The sequence below is a fragment of the Vulpes lagopus genome, chromosome 1 (genome assembly GCF_018345385.1).
Source record: "Vulpes lagopus strain Blue_001 chromosome 1, ASM1834538v1, whole genome shotgun sequence".
Taxonomy (NCBI): domain Eukaryota; kingdom Metazoa; phylum Chordata; class Mammalia; order Carnivora; family Canidae; genus Vulpes; species Vulpes lagopus.
The window spans coordinates 85741725-85760762 of NC_054824.1; the positions used below are offsets into that span (position 1 = coordinate 85741725).

A 19038-nucleotide genomic window follows, 5' to 3' on the forward strand; every position below is an offset into this window, starting at 1 on the left:
TCCCAACCAATGTCAGATTGCCTCAGTCTAAGTGGAGGATCAATGAATGGGTGATTAGTGAATATCTGTATGTCAGCGCATTGACAGTGTATATGTTTTATTTATCATAACAAAAGAAATAAGTCCAGAAAACAAATCAATAGATTCTTCTCTGTCTGAACCCCTTCAGTTCCCGTATCAGATCTTCCAACTTGCTGACAGCCTCTACAGCCATTTACTAAGATACCTTCTAAAATTTCTACAACGTATAGGGGAATTCTGATGGAACATGGGGTCTTGAGCTTGCAGTAGTTCCATTCATTTTCTAAGACTCTTGAGGGTTGCCATATACCCAGCCTGTTGTGCTCATGCAGTCTGAAAGGACCAGACTCACCTAGAACATGACCAAAGGCCTCTCTGGCTTGCCGATTACTCACATATAGTCAATCAATGGTTCCTCTTTTCCTCAAACCCAGCATCTAAGGAGCGCAGGCTGATGTCAGATGTGAACAGGCATGAAGACTGCCTCTGAATGCCCTGTGAACTAGACAGAGGAGGGGTGGGCAGACAGACAACACAATAAAAACAGAGGCAAGAGGACAGGCAGCCAGATCATTTACCCTGTCTTAACAGGTACTAATTAAATGCCCCTTCTTAGGCAAATAATAGCTGAAAATACTGCAATTGTTTCTCATGGTTGAGTAGAGAAATTGGCGGGCTTTCTTTGTGCTGCTTCAATCATTAAGCCACAGAACACTAAGGCACCTTTAGTGCCCTGGGAACATCAGAGGAAAGGAGAAATCCCAGCACCTTACATGGCACCCTGACATGAATTACATTCAGGGAGTAACTTTATATACTACAAACCAACCCTCATAAACAATAACTGAAAGAAATCAAAATATTGTATAAAATGTGCTTTAATTAAGGCCGTTGTCAATGGTCAGTCAACTTGGCAGTCCTCAAACTGCATCTAATTCTGCCTCCTACACTGAATTCTTTTCTGGAGCTCCTAATACATATAAACGAAATGTACTAGTTTCATTTTCATCTTTTTATTTTCCCTACTTATCCATTAGTAAACTGAATTCCTAGATGTAAGCAGCCAGAGGGAGAAAGAGAAGTGATTCACATAATGGATAATTAACCCTTGAACAATGGAAAGTTAACTCTCCACAGACATGCCAAAAACTGAAATGTTTTGTTGTTGAATTTGTTCTCCTTTGGGTGTTAACACATTAAGGACCCCTCCATTAGCACAAACTTGGCATCAAACAACCTGTTCATCCTCAAGATACAAATGCCACACTCACCTTCCAGTTCATCCTGGCAGGATTTGTAGCCTGATGTCCTCTTGGGTAGCCATGTACAAACCACTCCGAGGGGCAAAATTGTATGAGTGCCTAATCCACTTTTGAAAATGAAAGAAAAGGATCTGTCTATGAAAGGCACCTAATATGGAAAGACACAAATTGTAATAAAAGGTATTAGCACCTTGCACCTCCTGTTAATTGCCTTCCTAGTCAAGAGGAACCAAAATAGTGTAATAAATGTTAAAGCTACATCATGAACAGAGTGCAAAGAATTGTCTTTACCTTTTAATACTGAAATGAAAAGAGTAGCAAACCTTAAACTACCCATGCAGTCTTAATTTAGGCTCCTAACCTTTCAGTTACTCCGTTTGTCTAACGAGGATAATACTACCCACTCAGCTTACTTACTGGTGTTGTTATGAGGATCCGATTACAAAGACTGTTCCTTCAACACATTCATAAAGCAAGCGTGGATTTAACATTAATTCATTCACTCACTCATTTATTTATTAATTCAAGAAACATTTTGAACCCCTACTCTGTGTCAGGTATTATTCTAGAAACTAAAGACTGATGCATCTATTAACAAGTATTTATGGGGGAGCACATACTGCTCGAAAGCACCCAGAGCTTTTGCAAGGGCTGGGGATCCTACAGTAAACAAAACAGACGGAAGTCTCTGTTTCCATAATGCTCACTTTTTAGTCAGGGAAGAAAAATGATAAGTACATATGTCAAATATATTACATTGGATAGTGATAACTGCTTTGGAGAAAAGTGAAGGAGGAAAGAGAGTGAGAATATGTGTGTGTGAGGGGTGAGGGTGCAATTTTAAACTGGAGAGAGAGGGAATGCCTCATTGAGGAGGCAACATTTGAGAAAGAGGAAGAAGCAAATTTCATAGATAGCTAGGCAAGAGCACTTTTGACAGTGGAACCAAGTGCAAAGGTCCTGGACGAGAAAGTACCTGGGAAGTGTGAGTGAGAACCGAGTAGACTTTGTGGCAGGATCAGAGTAGGCAAGGAGAAGCGTGGTAGGGAATAATGTAAGGGAGGCAGTGGGGCCTGGGCATGAGCACTTTCATGTGCTCTTGAGAAGGCTTTAACTTTGTTGGCGACAATATAAAGATGAATAAGACATGACCCCAAGTTGCTCCACAGGAAAGACAGATAGGCAGGCAAGTTGGGATGATGCCATATGTGAAGTATCATAATTGAAGGATGTTCAAAGAACCTTGGAGGCACAAAAGAGTGTGTTCAGCTAAATGTACCTTGGGGCAAAGGATCTGGGAAAGCTTCACAGAAGAGCTACTGAATCCATGTTGGGCTTTAAAGGATTTTGCCAGATGGTCCAAGGGAGGAAAGTCACTTCCATAGGAAATAGTGTGGCAGAGTCAGGGATCAGTGTCACTGCTGTTTTAGCAGAGGAGTGGTGAGAAATGAGGCTGTAGATGTAGTCAGGGAACAGTCATGTTGGGCCCTGATCACCATGCAAAGAAGTTTTAACTTCATCTTGAGGCATTTGGGGAGCCATTGAAAGTTTTAAGTAGAGAAGGTTAATGATCAAATTGTGTTATGGAAGATCGCCCTGGCAGTAGGCTGGAGGATGGATTGGAGGAATGGGAGGATGGAGGCAGGAAAATGAGTTAGGAGGCAACTGAAATTGTTCAGACAGGAAACAATGAAGCCCTGAACTAGGACAGTAACTGTGGGAATAGAGAGAAGGAGACACGTTCAAGAGATAAGAGGCAGAATGAGCACAATTTAATAACCTTTGGGCTGGGCATCGAGAGAAGAAGGCATTTTGGATTGCTCCCAGGTTTCCACCTCACACAGCATAGCAAGGGAAGCTCGAGGAGGAGGAGCAGGTTTTGTAGTCTAGGGAAGATGATAAATTTGCTTTTGAATGTGTTTATTTTGAGATGTCAGGGGGGCATCCAGACTTCTGGTAGGCTGTTGGATTTAGTCAGGAAAGCTGAAGATAGGTCAGGGAGAGACATAAGTTGGGCAGTCATCTAAATTGTCAGCATCACGGTAGCAGTGAAAATTATTGAGTGGACTTTTCTCAAGGAAAATTTATTGACAGAAAGCAAAAGGGAGCAGATCCTCTGAGTATCCCACATTTATGGAACAGCGAGAGGAAGAGGAGCCTCAGAGAAGATGATTATTATGAGCAACTATTAGAAGCCAGTCTTTGTGCCAAATGGTGGGGGAACCCATTGTGTGACTGGCACCCAGATTCTGCCCCGGAAATACCTGCAGTTTGTACAAATGTAAGAGGCTATCGTTACCGTCACCAGCAGCCATGGGACGGTGCTAACAGAGGAAATGCCCGTCATAACAGGGAAAGTCGTGTGGAATACTCAATTAGCATCAGAGGAGATCATCATAAAGGCAGAATCGTAGAACGCTTGCTGCATGCATTTTCGCTATACAGTTCATTTCTGATTTCTCTAATACTTGTATGTGTATGTTCCACTGTTAGCATGGGTTCAAGCTATTGGCAAAACAAGCCAGGTGTAAATTATGGTAGAATTGAAATCGATAGCGCTGTGAAGCACTGGAGTGCCCAGTTCACATCAGGGCGTGCGTCTGTGTTCACTGAAACATGGCTATCAAGTGCACCCCGAGTCATTAGATGTGTTATCCAGTGAATAACAGCATAATGATATTTTAGCAGAGCAGCCTTATGATAAATTCTGCTTTAGTGAAACTCCATATACAGAGCAATTTCTCCTGGCCGTGTACATTGCATGGCAAAGAAAGGATATCCTGCTGCGTATCAGAAGGCTGTAATTTCATTTAGGGGTTCTATTGACATCGTAAACTGCAAGAGCAGAGCTCAAGTGGCTATTTAAGTCATAGGAACTTCAAGCTAAAATTACTGCCTGGTCCTAATCGCCACCTCCAGGGGACTCCTGCCTATACATATGTGCTTTATATTTCTACCTTTGTGTCTATAAATACTCAATCACTCCACGGGCTGAGGTGATAAGCTGTCCTAAAATATGACAGGTATGATTCACCTTTGTGGCTAGTGCAGGCAAAGGGGGGAAAAGCAGCTATATTATTCATTGAAGGTCAAGTGCTAAAAGGGGCCAGAATCTCCTGACAAGTTCAGAGGTCCAGTGTTCCTATTTATCTGCTTCAAGATATTCTCTACCAAATTTAGGGTCCTGGTCTTCTAGCATGTTGAGGCTAGAAAGTAGGGATTTTTGGACTCACCTGTACAGCAGGGTTTGCAGCTTATAAGTCCTTGTCCTACTCTTTCCTCTCTTTGTTTTGATGCAGATCACTTACAAAAATAATAGTACTGAATAGTCCTGGCATCCAGGAAGATATGGGTTAATAGTGCCCAATGAAAGTGATTCCCTAGATGTCTAAAGGGGACATTCTAGCTTGAAATCTATCTTCTATCTTTCAGTCAAGCTGAAAATTGGAAGCCATATAATTGACTTGAATGTCTATGATGCTTTGCAATTGATTCCAAGGAGACCCAAAAAGAAAGAGTCAAGGCTACTTATGGGGGGGGGGTTGTTTGTTTATTTTTTAATGAAAATTTCATGTTGATAGCCCTATGTTAACAATCAACTTTGTCAAGCATAGACACCACAAAATTGGACACTGGAGTCCAAACTACTTCAGCCATTATGGTACTGATGTGTTTGTTGTTGTTGTTGTTGTTTGGTCATTCTCATTCCTGAGCTTGGGATTCACTGTGCTGTCTTAATAAGAAATTTCAACAGAATTATTATGGTTAAGAAAATCACAGTAAGAAAAGAACTTATGATTCCTCATAAGGTAAATGTGTCCCACGTCATCTTATTAACCCTCATGTCACCCTGTAGAGAAATGGATGTTGAAGTGGTAGAGAGCTGGACCCACACATGCGGGGTTGACTGAAATTAAAATTTTCACTTTCCATATTGACCTGCCTATTGTTCTACATCTTCACACAGTATTTCTTTATTGCTTAAATTGTATAATAAAAATTAAAGTCCACAAGAGCCAAATCTCTCTCATCTGTTGCCACTATACTTTCATTATATTCTTGAACAACATAATATGCCATTGTTAAATATTTCTGAGAAGGATTACTGCTCTAGTAAGAGTATCCTCGAATCATTTATATTTATGGGAATGTAAAAATATATTATGTAGGCATAGGCAAGCTCTGACCTGAGATAGTACAATTCTTCTATTGTTCCTCTGGATTTAGGCAGCAGAGCAGAGTGATTAAGAGGGCCGACTGTTTGGGTTCTAGAACTCACTAGCTGTGTGAACTTGGAAAAAACTAATTCTCAGTGCCTCAGTTTCCTGATCTGTAAAATGGAGATGATGATACCATCATCAGAAAATTATTGTGGGGAGAAATGGTCTAATGAACGTAAAATATTTCAACCAAGACCTGGGACACAGAAAGCAGTCAGTAAACATTAGCTGCTGTTATAATCACAGTTATCATCCTCCTCATCATTTAGTCCTTTCCTATAAAGTCATGGTTAATACCTGTTAGGAGAAAACCTACACAAGTATGTGCATGCCCACATACACAAACACGCATCCATCCCATCCACCTAGGAAGCTGCTTACCCTCAGCTGTGAGATTAAGCTTCACCTTCATGTTCAGTGTCTTCTTAGGCAGAGAATATATGAGGAATTCATACTTCAGATGCAATGGGTTTGGTTCTAAGTTTAGCATTAATACTGGTTTCAGGTACTTGATGCAGAATTACTGAGATGCTGGGCTCAGTCATATTACCTACTCACTCTGGTTGTCCTCATTCTATCACTTAAGTCCTTACTAAACTATAGATTCTGCTAAGCACAGTCTAGTCCAGACCTATTGATCAGTTCACCATTACAGCTCAATAAATTATTATATCAGCTTAATAAATAAATGTAGGATAAATGAATGAATGAACAAATGTACTCCTTCCAGCCTCTCCACTTGGGTCCTGATGTTCTAACTGCTGACCTCATTATCTACCTAAGTCACTGTATTTGCTAACCCTGACTATTATTCTCAGTCTTCCAGTCCAAACTCTCCCCAGTTATTTTTGCTTTCTTGTCTGATTTAAAACTCCCAATACTGACATGCGACAAATATAATAGGCCTACCCCTCTATCTGCTTCATTTTTTCCTTCATGGAACCATGAACACCATTTTTAGAATTATGTTCTTTATGCCTCTACCTATGCCTTTTTCCCATTTGAAATTTGAATTTTAATCTTACAAGTGGTTCATTATCCATTCACATTTTAATCTGATGTCCTTGGTTCTAACCTTGATTTTGATCTTTATATGATGTTGTCAACATACCCCTTTCTTTATTTATTATATTTTGAGAAAAATATGCTTGTATCAATAAGAAGTAAGTAAAAGCTGATATCAAGACCTATCTGTAAGAAATAGTATTCAACAACCTTGGCAGACTTTGCCTTGTATCATTTGCTACACTTCCCACAGTGGTCCTTATCTTAGCTCCTTGATGAATATTCAGAAGTCTTATATCCTGAACTTGGTCTCAATTGCCCTATAGCTGCTCTACCTCTAGGTTGGTTCTAACCACGTCCAAATCTTAATTAATGTAAAATGTAATTGGGCAATGTTGGATTTTGTGTAGAGTGTGTTCAAATAGTAAGTATCACATGTGAGAGGGAGAGGAACTAACAGCAAAATGCAACATTATTGTAGCCAATAAAGACCATTAACCATTATATGTTTATATATTTATTATGTTTCCATTATTGTCACTACTTTTTTGAAAGGGGAAGAAGTACAATTTAAATTTAGAAACAAGTATGATGATAATATTAATTAGCATCTGTCACAATAGTTAACAGTGTTACCAATTATCAAAGGTACAATACCTGCTTACAAGGAGCTTATAGTTTGTGTAGTCTTACTGCAGAGATTAGTAATTAGATCTAGAACTAATTAAGTGGAAATTACTAGTCTGTTATTGTGCACCAAAATAAGCAATAAAGAAAGTAGTCAATGCTACAAGAATTCACTTTGAGGTGGCCCTACTAGTATGTGGAAGGCTTCATAGTAGTGGGAGAGCTTTAGCTGTATATTTGTAAAAGCTGAACATTGAAGAATGAAGGGAAAAGGATCTTTTGGGGAAGAAGGAAAGATAGACTGCCATACTATGATGTCAGAAACCAGAGGAGTAGTGAGAATGAAGAAAACATTCAAACAAACAAGGTATGGCTGTGGGAATGAAGTTGGTGTGTACAGGAAGTGAAATTAGAGATGAGGTCGATGTTGGCGAAAATTAAGATATGAATTTGGAAAGGCAGATGAAATCCAGAATTTATTCTTTGTGGGTGATGAGAACATACAGTAGTACAATTAAAACTCAATAAGGGTTTGCTGAATACTTGAGCAAGCAAAAATAATGAAAGCAGTGTTTTAGGAGTTGACCTGGCTATAGTATACAGAATGGTTTGAGGATGATGAGTCTAGTCTGAGATGCCAGCTGGGAGAAAATTGCAGCCATTCAGATGTAGAACAATCAAAACTCAAATATAGTCATGACTGTGGAGATTTTTTTAAGGGGGGGGGGCATATTTCAAAAACACATCAACAGCACTCTCCTTAGTCTTTTCCCTTCCAGCCCTAACCCTAGTCCATCACTTTTACTGGAAAATATCTCCTGACTATAGGATCCTCCTTCCCTTTTGGGTATATTTTAGTGAAGTTGGTTACTACTTATAAGGCAGAACCATATTGGAGAATGGGCTCTCAGGGTCACTCCAGCTTCGGACCAGTGAGGCTTTATTATATGCCTTAACAACATAATCTCTCGAAGTTTGGTTGCTCAGGGAATAAGCTCAGGGAATGCACAGCCTCCTCTGGGTGCCCATTTATGAGTCCCAGATATGCACAACTTTGCAGGAAATCTCAAATATCATAAAGTTCTGATCTGCTCAGGGGGGATTCAGAAGGAAGTTTCTTTTGTTTTGTTTTGTTTTGTTGTGTTGTGTTGGGTTGTGTTCCATTCATCTCCATGTGCTTTTTTCTTCAGGAGAAAGTTTCTATAGAGTTTCAATGCCTGACTCATAAGTAACAATAGAACCTTTTCCCCCCATTTTCTCCCTTCCTTCTTCAGTTCAACCAGATCAACACCAAAAGACTATATCCTAGCAGAAATCTCAAGACCATCCCAAGCTTTGTCTTCACCCCAGAAACAGTCTCAGAGGTCCCAATGGTATTCTCATACTTCGTTGTGAGAAACAATGCTCATTCATTTGTCCTCCTTCACCCATCATCAGTCATGCTCCCAATTGTCCTTTCTTTGGATAATTGACACTTCTTGAAAAGCAACAATTTGGCCAGTATATTACATCTATATTCAACTTTCTTTGGCCAAAAATTGTATGTATGCATTGCTATGTTCCATTCTTAAAGTAAGTGCCCCATTTTATACTATGGTTATTTGAGCATTTTCTTGCCTACTTAGAGCTCCTTTTAGATAAGACCATGCCTTGCTTTCCTATCTCCTGGGTTCAGCATAACGTATGCCCCACCATAGACCACCATTATACATTTTTGGACACTCCGGATTTCATGCATTTTTTAAAGTAGACTCTACACTTAACATGAGGCTTCTAAACTCAGAACCCTGATATCAAGAGTCACATGTTCTGGCTGAGCCAGCTAGGCACCCCTGACTTCATATATTTTGAACAGGAACACCCTTCCATGAAGTTTTGAGTCTCTAGTGTAGAAAATACCTCCTAGGTATCAAACTCTCTTGCCTCCCCAGCCAGCAATACCAGATACATACTAGGCCTAATTTTTCCCAGCAGTTGGCATAGGGAATGTGAAATTGATGGCTCTGCTTGTCAAACCTGTCTGTCTGCACAGTGTAGAGTAGCACCATTTAGAGGAAGGGTGTTTAGAAAATTAAACAAGGACTGTGTCTGAATAGGAGACCTATCGGCCTGCAATGGAATGACAGGTTTCTGCCCACAAACTGGGGTTAAGACCTGAATATTGATGCTTCTTTTCACCCATTTGTGAGTAATGGGTCTCACCCCATTAGTGGGTGAATGTGTTACACCACTGGAAGTTGTTATGCATTCTCTGTAGGTCTGTATGAAGGAGCCGTAGATATACATAAATATGTACTTGCGACAGATCTCTGTATTTATCTGCCTGTCAGTGGGAGCAGACAGGGCAAGCTCTTTGATGGGCAAGAACTGCAGGTCAAAGCTGTGCTCTTACGATTGCTGCTGTTGCTGCTGTTGCTGCTGCTGCTGCTGCTGCTGCTGCTGCTGCTGCTGTGACTGCTGTGGCTTTATCATTTGAGTCCCAGAGGGGGCTAGGGGCAGCTTGTCAGTTGTTGATCTAGCCTAATCCAGGAGGCTAGCTCTGGTCACTGACATAATTAAAGAGACCTTGCAAATGTTGACTGCCAATGTTGTTGTGGCCAGTGGAGATGGAGTCTTGAAGCCATGGTCACCTACCACCTGTAATCTTGCTGTTGTGCCTCAAGAGGCCCTACCTCTCTGTTACCTCCAGGCACTGTCTCTAATGCAGTTCCAATGCTGTCTGATCCTTCTGGATTCTGACTGCCAGGTGCATTTCCTGCTGCAGGCTGTACCACCCTCTGTCTCTTAGCCTGTACCCCACTCAAAGACACACCCTCTCACAGTTGGAAAAAATTATTATGCTTCAAGTTTCTGAGGGAAATAGTCTACTAAACTAGGTGCTTATTTTAGCAGCAGCCACACCCCTACAAATACATACATCACTGAGCTCGGTCTGGATCATCCCAATATGCAATATGCCTTACAAAGAAAAATACTTTTTTTCCTCTGAAGTAACAATATAATGGTGATGGCAAACCGAATTTATTATTACTTTGTATATAACTGAGGAAAATAAGCAGAGCAAACTTGTGTTTTTAATCTAGGCCCGTTTACCAGCTTAATTTGATAGTGGGAATTAATTGTGCAATTCTTAATATAACTACAGTACAACCACAATTAAAAGACATTCTTTACAGTCACTGCCCCTCCCTCCTATGCTTATAAGAGGGTACAGGCCATTCTTTTCCCCAAAATTCAATTTTCCTCAAGATTGTGGAATTATTGCAAAAGAAGTGACAGGAGTATTTTTGTTTTTTGGTTGGTTTGCTTGGTGTCCATTTAATAAGAGTCTGAAAGACACAAGGAAGGGAGTTCTCTTAAAGACAGTGTTTCCTGACTGGTGCCTTTTTCTAAAAGGTAGTTGGAAGAGCAGAAGAATTTTATCTCATCCAGAATTTGGAAGGAAAGACAATAACTCATCAGAGAGAGGTGAGATGATGTGAAAGGGCTTATTTCTGAGTGTCAAAAAGGTGAAAGACAGATGTTTCACTGAGTAGGAGGGGTTCTGGAATCAAATGTAGAGATTTCTATTCTGAGTTATTTTTGTTTGGTATGTTTTCTTCTCATTACTATTGTTAATATGTCTGGGATGCAACAAAAGCAGACTGATTTTTCTGTAGATCACCTCTAAAAGGATAGAAATTAGTAATTTGATCCACCAAAATGACAGACAATTAAATAAAGACAAAAAAAAGGAAGAAACTCTGTTTATAATTAAGGATGTTTCCTGAGCACAGGATTTTTTAAAAAATTAATTAGAGATTGATATTTGGGAGTTAGAAGTTGATGCTTCTGTGGGAGTGAGCTAGTTAAGAACCCCTTTTGGGTTGTTGCTATGCTAAAAGGCCGACAACTCAGTAAATATATGAAGTTATTTTAAAGGAACATACGAGTTTGTAGTTTTGCTCTAAGAGTCTGCACCTGCTTAAAATGTAGAAATGCAATGATTCATTAGGAATGAAGAACTTTTTAGCTGCTTTTGCAAAGGTTTCTCTAGGACAGTGTTTCCCAAATGTGTCCTTGATCCTAAGAATCATCAGGGTTACCTGTGAAGTATGCACATTTCTGGGTTCCACCCCAGACAGAGAATCAGAGACTTATGTGAGTATCTGACGTAAGAAACCCAGTTGATCAGTATGTTCAGGGAAGTTTGGGAGACAGTACTCTAAGTATTTTTTTTAGAACACATGAAAAGAGGGAATGATGTGTCCATTTATTTCATATAAAAGTGATCCCGTACACGCATTTCTCCTGTATTCTTATCAGGAATTCAGAGGTACTTCGAGTGAGTAAAGGAACTTTCTCTAGACCAGGGTTTATTTTGTTATAGCATCTCATATCTCTCCTTATCCCTTCATATCGATGACCCTAAGACTTTGTATTTCCCTCCTTCCTACTCCTTATCCCTACCTAATAAATAGTCACTGCATAAAATAGAAGTTCCTAGATTTGGAATTTGGAGCTTGAATTCTAGTTCTGGCTGGAACTCTGGGCTATGTGACCTTATACCTCCTCATAACTTAAGTGTTCACATTAGAACAATGATGAGATTGCGCAAAATATTATTTGTGAACCATTGCCAGCTCAACCTCCTTACAAATATTAAATAACAACAAAGTCAGAACTTTGTTTACGAACCATAACTATATATGATGATTTTTGTGCTTGATGGGAATGTGGGTGCAGGTTTAGACATGTGCCTGGGCATTATTTCCAGACTTTTTACCTATTTCTGAAACTAAGTTATACTTTAAAATAATAAACTCTTTGGAAAACTTATGTTCTGCTTCTAACTGTTAGAAGCATCTTCCAGGGGGAATTATTGACAAGGGCTTGTCATATTGAAGCCACATAATGGATAGTGTGTGTTAAAAGAGTCAGGGAATGAATGAATGAATGAATCAATCAATCAATGAACAAAACAAACGAACAAGCTAGTGTAGGTGCCTGTTCCAGGTGCTACCACTTTCAAGTCTATAAGAGGCTAGGAGAATTATAACCTTCAGCTAAATGTTGGAAGACTGCCAGTGAAAATAACTTTTAAATACATATAAATGGTCCTGGCTTGGGATTGTTACAAAGCTATATGAAAACTACTTGGCTGGGGGCAACAGTAAAAATAGGAAAGGGAGAAAATGCCACTCTGGAGTTTTGAATGTGGAAACAGAGAAGTATAGTGCTAGAGGTTTACGTTTCTTAAACTCCCTTGTCAGCTCAGCATGTCCTCAGTGTAAATACACATGTGACAGTGGCCTATGCACTCATTCACACTTCAGAGAAGCCCTTGGTTTCCTTTTCTCCCTCCATTTTAGCAGTGGGCAGCCTGCAGCCTTTTGATGCAGCTGACTTTGTACATTACATGACTGAACTCAGCTATGCCAAACATCCTCGAGGAAGTTGACATTTGTGTACTTTGAAAGAAAAAAAAAGAAAAGTGAATCCCAACTGCTTCCTCCTGCCCTTTTGATTAAGAGAACGGTAAGTCAGCAGGAGAGGTGCTGCTTTTAACAAGCAGGGGTGTGCAGAACTGATTGGTATCTTTCTTTGAAAAAAAGTAGAAAAGATTGATGTTAAACAACACTAATCAGAGTTGATTACAGGGACTGAATGAATTCATTGATGGGAAAGAGCCATGGTTCCAGAGACAACAAAAGAGATTAGATAATAGTCAGGGGAATAGTATTTGGAATTGTTCTGCTCATCTCTGACACCCAGGAATCAGTGCCCCTAGCTCTTTAACCACTCCTTGGAATAGACTTACCTGTACACCGAGTGCTCTTCTCTGCTGGGAATGCTCTTCTCCCCAAGCTTTGCATGGCTGACTATTTCTCTTCATCGAGGTCTCAGCCCTCCCTGACCACCTTATCTAAAGTTGTGCTTCCATCACAACTTGGGTGGGCCCTACCCATCTCTGAAAGTTCATTTCCTGCTATTCCCAAACATCACCTAAGTTCTCTGTCTGGAACTACCTGTGGTTTCCTGAATGGATTATACTCTACCTTTCTCTGTAATTAAATTTTTTAAAATTTTATTTTGTATTTTTTCTTTTACGATTACCTGGTGTATCTTTCCATTCTCTTCAGTCTTTGCCTGATCAATTCCTCCCATTATATAAGCTTCAGCTCCAGGCATCATCTCCTCTAAACTTATTATTGAACCTTGTATTAAAAGTTAGGGTCCCATGCCTTAATTCAAGTACAGCAGCTATCACCCTATGTCATGACTAATTGGATTTTGCTTTCCTTTCTCCCCTAAAGACTAAAATATTTGAGGGCAGGGATTATGTTTTTTTTTTTAATCTCTGTATCTCTAATGCTAGCAAAAAAACCTGAACATATTGAGTGTTTAATTAATAAAGTATCAATCAATCAATACTTCCTTCCTACATTCCTCCATGTTTTATTTTTTTCCTACATGTTTTAAAATAATTGCCTGATGTAAATAACAACCCAGAAGAAGAAATTCTTACACAAAATGGATAGCTCATCAGTTATCTGTTCATCAAAATAAAATAAAATAAAATAAAATAAAATAAAATAAAAGGACAAAAGAAATAGAGAATCAAATTTGGGAACTTTTATAGATTGTTCCAGATAGCACTCTAACTGTAAATGAGGAAACCTTTGGGGAAACAGCTTGGTGGATTAATGCTTTAATTTCTGACCAGTGAATGAATGTGTTGCTTATTTTACAAAACTTAGGCTGCTGTTATTAAACTTATAATTAATTATAATGTATTGTTGACATAGGTTTCTCCTTTATGAACCCCCAACATAGATCATCAGCCTAATGTTAATAATCTGCCTCATGTTAATAATCTTATGCATCCTGAATATACCACCTGAGTACCTTAGAATCTCGACAAATATTATCTAGCAAATGAATATATTATACTCATTATTTTTAATAGTCTCCTACATCTAAAGTCCTACAGAAATGTGTTTTCTTCTGATATAGCAACAGGTGGATAGTCATATCTCCACTCAACACAGGAAAGCAGAACATATGGAGAATCACCCCAGGCTTTTTTTTTTTTTTAAGATTTGTTTATTTGTTTGATACAGACAGAGAGCGAGAGCGAGAGAGAGAGAGCAAGCAGTAGGGAAGGGCAAAGGAAGAGAATCTTAAGCAGACTCCCCACTGAGTACAGAGCCTGACACAGAGCTCAATCTCATGACCCATGAGATCATGACCTGAGCTGAAACCACGGGTCAGCCCCTTAACCAACTGTGCCACCCAGGCACCCCTCACCCGAGGCTTTTAAATGGAATTTGTCCCAACTAATTCATGATTGCAACATTTGATTTATTTTTTTTAATTCTAGTTAGTAAACACATACTGTAATTTTGGTTTCAAGAATAAAATTTAGTGATTCATCACTTACGCACAACATCCAGTGCTCATCACAGATGCCCTCCTTAATCCCCAGCACCCATTTAGCCCATCCCCTGTCTACCTCCCCTCCAGAAACCCTCAATTTGTTCTCTATAGTTAAAAGTCTCTTAAGATTTGCCTCCCTCTCTTTTTTCCCTTCCCCTATGTTCATCTCTTTGTTTCTTAAATTCCACATATGAGTGAAATCATCTGATATTTGTCTTTCTCTGACTGACTTATTTCACCTAATACATTCTAACTCCATCCATGTCATTGCAAATGGCAAGATTTCATTCTTTTTGATGGCTAAGTAATATTCCTCTGTGTGTGTGTGTGTGTGTGTGTGTGTGTGTGTGTGAGATCTTCTTTATCCATTCATCAGTTGATGGACATTTGAGTTATTTCCTTAATTTGGCTATTGTTAATAATGCCATGATTGCAACATTTTAATATTACTTTAGATTTGACTAGTAATTCCATTGGGCCCAGAAAAGAGCAGTCATTTAATAACAACATAAGAATGCTGTGGAACTAAGGAAATAAAAACCTGAAGCATTTTATGATTCAAGGTAATAGAGTCCCAAGGAAGCCAAATACTGGTTTACCACATCTGCTGAAATGTTGGTTGCACCACTGGCTACAAGATGGGGGAGCTCTGGACCACTGTATTATTGCCACGAAACTCTCATTTTCACTTTCATATGAGATTATTCTTGAATTGGTCAATCTCATATTTTTCAATGTTGTTCTCAGTCTTACTTTCCCCAATGTATCTTGGAGACCTTTCCATATCAAAACAGGCAGAGCTACCTTAACTTTTTATTCAGCTGCACAGTATCCCATTACATAAATGTGTCATAGCTTTATCCTACCAGTCTCTATTTGTAAACAATTTTTGTGATTTCAAACAATGCTCTAATGAAAAACTTTGTACATCAATCATTTTGTAGGTGTGCTGGTTTTCAGCAGGATAAATCCTAAGAAGTAAAATCGCTTGTTCAAAGGGTTATATTCATCTTAAATTTCAAGAAGTTTTGGGCATCTAGGTGGCTCAGTCAGTTAAGCATCTGCCTCCAGCTTAGGTCATGATCCCAGGGTCCTGGATTAAGCCCCATGTCTGGCTCCCTGCTCATCAGGGATTCTGATTTTCCCTCTCTTTCTGTCCCTCCCCCTGTTCTTGCTCACCCTCTCTTGTTCACTCTCTCACACATAAATAAATAAAATCTTTTTTAAAATTTCAAGAAATTTTGCCAAATTCATTTCCAGAAGGGTAGTATTAATGAGCAGCCCCATTGGTAATGTTTGAAAGTATCCCTTTACCTCTAACCTCTAACTTCTGAAACAGTATCTTTTTAGACTTTGGATTTTTGCCAAATGTATAGGTAAAAGATGATATCTCATATTTTTAATTTGCATTTTCCTTACTATGAGTGATTCTGAGCATCTTTTAATGTGTTCGATAATTTGGGTGTTTATTTTTCTAAATTGTGTCTATGGTTCATCTCCTTTACTTTCTGTTGAATTCTTGGTCTTTTTTTATTGATTTATTGCTATTTATACATTAAGCAAGAGAATCTCCTCATCTATATGAATATTGAAAATTATTTTATCTACATGAAAATATGTAAAATCTTTCCCATTTACTTTTTTAAAAATTATTGTTTATGGTGCATATATTTTTTGCCATATGGAAGATTTTTTTATTTAATACTTTTCTATTATGGCTTCTAGATATTGAGGCATAGGTAGAAAGTCGAACTTCCCATACCAAGATTTTGAAAGGATTTACCAATGTTTTCTTTTAGTACTTTGATAGTTTGGATTTTTATTTTGAAAATTTTGTTTTATTGAATGAGATTTTTAATCCAGAAGATATTTTCAGGATAAAGGAGGCTCTGGGGAAAATGAAGCCATAATGTGCCCAGAGCTTACTGAGTTGTAGCTGACTTACTATCGTTTGCATAGTATACTAAATCTCATTCCTTTCTGCCAATAAGAAACAATACAATTATGATGAAAAAGAATAATCTGGATTTTAAGTTTAACTTAAAAATGACCATGTTTAGGGCAGCCCCAATGGCTCAGCGGTTTAGCGCCGCCTGCAGCCCGGAGCCTGTTCCTGGAGACCCAGGATCGAGTCCCACATCAGGCTCCCTGCATGGAGCCTGCTTCTCCCTCTGCCTGTGTCTCTGCCTCTCTCTCTCTGTGTCTCTATAAATAAATAAAATATTTTTTAAAAATGACCATGTTTAGCCTTTTGAGGTGTTCACTTTTCTTCTTTCTATGTTGCTCTTTGTTTTATTTTTTTGTTGGTTTCATCATTTCTGTGAGAAGGCTGTCCACTAACAGAGAGGCTGTAAGCTAATGGCATTATTTATTGGTTCAAATTCTAGCATCCTATGCAATTCAGCACTAAACACTTATTGCTTGTAAAATATAAACTGGTATAAAATATGCACAGAACTTAGCTCTTGGTGTCAGAGACCCTGAATTCATTTACTGTACCCCAGAGCTTCTCTCTTTGCCATGATTTCCATCTATATAAAATGGAAAGAATGAAGTCATTATTTCAATAACGGTAGAAAGCAAATAGGTGCATTTAAAAAGTGCTTTGAGTACTATGGAAAATTAGTTCATGAAGTTATTAGTTGATATTTTCAAATTATAAGATACATGAATTTTTGGAGGGAGGCTTTACTTAGAAAGCTTTTTTCTCCCATGCTCCAGTTAATATTTGCTTATCATCTTCCATATTTTGCTTTCATTTTCAAAAGTGGTTTTCCAACAAGTATCTGTTCTAGGTTCTGGGGTAAGAAAAATAGACCTATACAAAAAGTTGTTATCTTCAAAGAGCTAATATTTGGAGGGTAAGGGCAGAAAGTAAACACATGTAAAATAGAAAGCATATTAGAAGTCAGCAAGTGCAATGGTGAGCAATAAAGAGAGAAAGAGAGGGGAAGTGTTGTGAAAGGGCTATTTCTATGATGTCTAAAACCAGAGAATTCTACACAATTTATCAGTGAACCTTAAAGGGTATCTCAGAGTTCTAAATACACTGAAATGACAATTTGTATCATAGGGAGAACCAGAACTAAATATAGGTAAATAACCAATTCTTAGTGAACATATTAGCTCTATTCAAGGTCAAATGATAGCTTATGTCAAAGTTCTCTACAGATATTATACATGTGCACTGATACTCATCTCTATCATCTGAGCCAGACTCACCATCAGCCTTTAAGCAATTCTGTAGAATTTGTTATTGAGAATGAAGGACCAATGTTGATGTGATGAGGATGTGATTAGGAGCTGGTGAGATTCTTAAGTCATGTGATGTAATTAACCTCAATAGATGGAGTATGATAATCTTAGCTGGAGTAAGACTCATTAGAAATGAAGACCTTTTCTCTACCACTAATGTATCATCTCCCTGTGGAGTCTAAAGCCTCAGACGTTGTGACAGGTTGTAATTCTCTACTGAAATTATGACACTAGTGGGTTGTTTACTGAACTTTCTTTAAATTTATATTCTTGACAGAGTAATGTTCTTTGGTTGGCACTTAAGGGGCACTTAAGGTCCCCTGTTAACTAGTCTTAATTTATCTAAAAATTATCAATTTTATTTCTTGCTACTCCCTTTCACAAATTAAATTATTTGCTTTACCCAATGCATGATGACCTTTTTGTTCATGTGTTTTATTCTACTTGAAATGCTCTCTTTCCTTCCTGTATTTTGAAATCCCATTTATCCTTTAATACTTCTGCATCTAGAATCTCCTTCCTTAGCTATTTCTTAAGATTATGACTCATGCATATTTAATCTAGCTAGCTATTATTTATCTATCTACCTATGTATCGATCTATCAGTCATCTATCATATGGCTATCTACTCATTCTCCTAAGGTACTTGGTATTTATTGTATGAATAAACGGATGAGTGGTGAAATGGGAATAGAAGATAACTATGGAAATATGAATGAGTAGTAAAATAAATTGTTCTTAAGTAGATCCTATAGTCTGCTCATGACAAAACATTAAATGAAATGTAGGTGTAACCTTGTATGAATTGGTCTAGAACCAGGGAGGCTGTCTGGTAGTTTCCCAAGCTGCTGTCATGTATAAGATAATCTGGAACAAGGTCTCCTCTTAGAATTTATAAAAGATACTTCTAGCTGATGTGTCCAAGCTACCTTATAAGAATATAGACTCTGCTAACCTCTCTCACTTGATACCTGTTGTCATGCTAAGGTTGGATCTTGTTTCCTACTTGAGCTCTAAACATAAGAAAGCTAACACATTTAATAAGGCTTTTGTGCCCCTAATTAGTTGAATCTAGCATTTTCAAACATCACTGCTTTTCTCAGGATCTGAGCAACAGATGGTTTATTTTTAAAATTTCATTCTTTCTGAATATTTTCCACAAATAAAGGATGTCCTGAGAGAAGAAGAATTGAGGCATTAATTTAAGAATAAGTCTTAGTTCCTCAAGA

The 19038-nt window shown here is 38.4% G+C and overlaps 1 protein-coding gene across 37 annotated transcripts in view; it reads left to right on the forward strand.

Annotated features, from left to right (window-relative positions):
• The window catches only part of ZBTB20 (zinc finger and BTB domain containing 20), a 770327-nt gene that overhangs the window by 473429 nt on the left and 277860 nt on the right, over nt 1-19038 (forward strand). For 2 of the 37 annotated variants that reach the window (XM_041770515.1, XM_041733489.1), the window contains one exon: nt 10532-10603. The exons of the other annotated variants lie outside the window; for them this stretch is intronic. The gene's annotated coding sequence lies outside the window, so the exon portion shown is untranslated. The remainder of the gene's footprint in view (nt 1-10531; nt 10604-19038) is intronic. 37 annotated transcript variants of the gene reach the window in all.